Source organism: Oncorhynchus nerka, linkage group LG1 (assembly GCF_034236695.1).
Source record: "Oncorhynchus nerka isolate Pitt River linkage group LG1, Oner_Uvic_2.0, whole genome shotgun sequence".
NCBI classification, from domain to species: domain Eukaryota; kingdom Metazoa; phylum Chordata; class Actinopteri; order Salmoniformes; family Salmonidae; genus Oncorhynchus; species Oncorhynchus nerka.
In genome coordinates this window covers 31,916,732-31,919,050 of record NC_088396.1, presented here as the reverse complement: position 1 = coordinate 31,919,050, position 2,319 = coordinate 31,916,732, and positions in this window count along the sequence as shown.

The window sequence follows — 2,319 nt, the reverse complement described above, 5'->3', positions numbered from 1 at the left end:
CCTCACACTCAACGTCCACAAAACTAAGGAGATGATTGTGGACTTCAGGAAACAGCAGAGGGAACACCCCCCTATCCACATCGATGGAACAGTAGTGGAGAGGGTAGTAAGTTTTAAGTTCCTCGGCATACACATCACAGACAAACTGAATTGGTCCACTCACACAGACAGCATCGTGAAGAAGGCGCAGCAGCGCCTCTTCAACCTCAGGAGGCTGAAGAAATTCGGCTTGTCACCAAAAGCACTCACAAACTTCTACAGATGCACAATCGAGAGCATCCTGGCGGGCTGTATCACCGCCTGGTACGGCAACTGCTCCGCCCACAACCGTAAGGCTCTCCAGAGGGTAGTGAGGTCTGCACAACGCATCACCGGGGCAAACTACCTGCCCTCCAGGACACCTACACCACCCGATGTTACAGGAAGGCCATAAAGATCATCAAGGACAACAACCACCCGAGCCACTGCCTGTTCACCCCGCTATCATCCAGAAGGCGAGGTCAGTACAGGTGCATCAAAGCTGGGACCGAGAGACTGAAAAACAGCTTCTATCTCAAGGCCATCAGACTGTTAAACAGCCACCACTAACATTGAGTGGCTGCTGCCAACACACTGACACTGACTCAACTCCAGCCACTTTAATAATGGGAATTGATGGGAAATGATGTAAAATATATCACTAGCCACTTTAAACAATGCTACCTAATATAATGTTACATACCCTACATTATTAATCTCATATGTATACGTATATACTGTACTCTATATCATCTACTGCATCCTTATGTAATACATGTATCACTAGCCACTTTAACTATGCCACTTTGTTTACATACTCATCTCATATGTATATACTGTAATCGATACCATCTACTGTATCTTGCCTATGCTGCTCTGTACCATCACTCATTCATATATCTTTATGTACATATTATTTATCCCCTTACACTGTGTATAAGACAGTAGTTTTGGAATTGTTAGTTAGATTACTTGTTGGTTATTACTGCATTGTCGGAACTAGAAGCACAAGCATTTCGCTACACTCGCATTAACATCTGCTAACCATGTGTATGTGACAAATAAAATTTGATTTGAAACCTTCCGTATTCCTCCAACTTTTTCTGTGTCTAGAGTCAAAACCATGTCTGACTGCCCCTTGTCTTTTGTTTCTAGGCCCACCCCCCCTTATCATCGATGGCCAGCCAGCATACACGGTGAGACACCTCCTGGGGGTTCGACCACGGGGCAGGGGTTTCCAGTACCTGGTTGACTGGGAGGGTTATGGCCCAGAGGAGAGGTGCTGGGTGTCCTCTAAAGACATCCTGGACCTGGCCCTCATCGCCGGCACCCCAGTCAACCAGGTATTTGCCCAGGCGTCCTTTTAAGGGAGGAGTGTGTTTTCTGTCTGTCTGGGCCAGTTCTTCTTGTTTGTTCAAGTCAACCAGTGTTTTGTGTCTCAGCTCCTGTTTTTACAGTCTCTCTTTTCTCGCCCTCCTGGTTTTGACCCTTGCCTGTCCTGACCCTGTACCCGCCCGCCTGACCACTCTGCCTATCCCTGAGCCTGCCTGCCGTTCTGTACCTTTGGTCCACCTCTGGATTACCGACCTCTGCCTGACCTGACCCTGAGCCTGCCTGTCATCCTGTACCTTGGCCTCTACACTGGATTATCTACCCCTGCCTGCCTTGACCTGTCATTTGCCTGCCCCTGTTACAATAAACATTGTTACTTCACACATTCTGTACTTGGGTCTTACCTTGATTACTTATAGTTCACTTTAGATCCTCATGGGGAGTTATGAGAAGAAAATCATCAGTGCTCTTTCTGATGGAAATTAAATTGTCGTTCTGGAGAGGAATTTTGAGGGAAAATGTGAAGCTGGAGATTAAGTGATTAAGCATTCGCTCTACATCCAACGAACAATAGCTCACAAGGGCTGAATTACAATGACTCTCTTCTCCTCTTTCTCATTCATCACTAGCCACTCCACCCCCTTTTTGCATCGCTATTTTCGGATTGTGCTCTCCTTTGAATGGGAGCATGATGCTGTAACCTTGCAGAATAATACCTTATTTTCCTTCTGACACACTAAAGGGGAGTTTTTCTATTTACAGAGATGAAATAATAGGAGGCTTTTCACAATGCACATTTTCCTGCTTAGGCCAGATCTAAAAGCTAAGCTGCCCTGGTCTGGAGCAGGGTCACTGTCTGTTTGGTGTTAGCCCCAGAAATGTCCCCAAATTTCCAGTGTGAAATGTAAAAATATTTAGTAGGCATCAACATTTATTTAGTTTCTCGTGGACGTAACTGATACCGTAGAA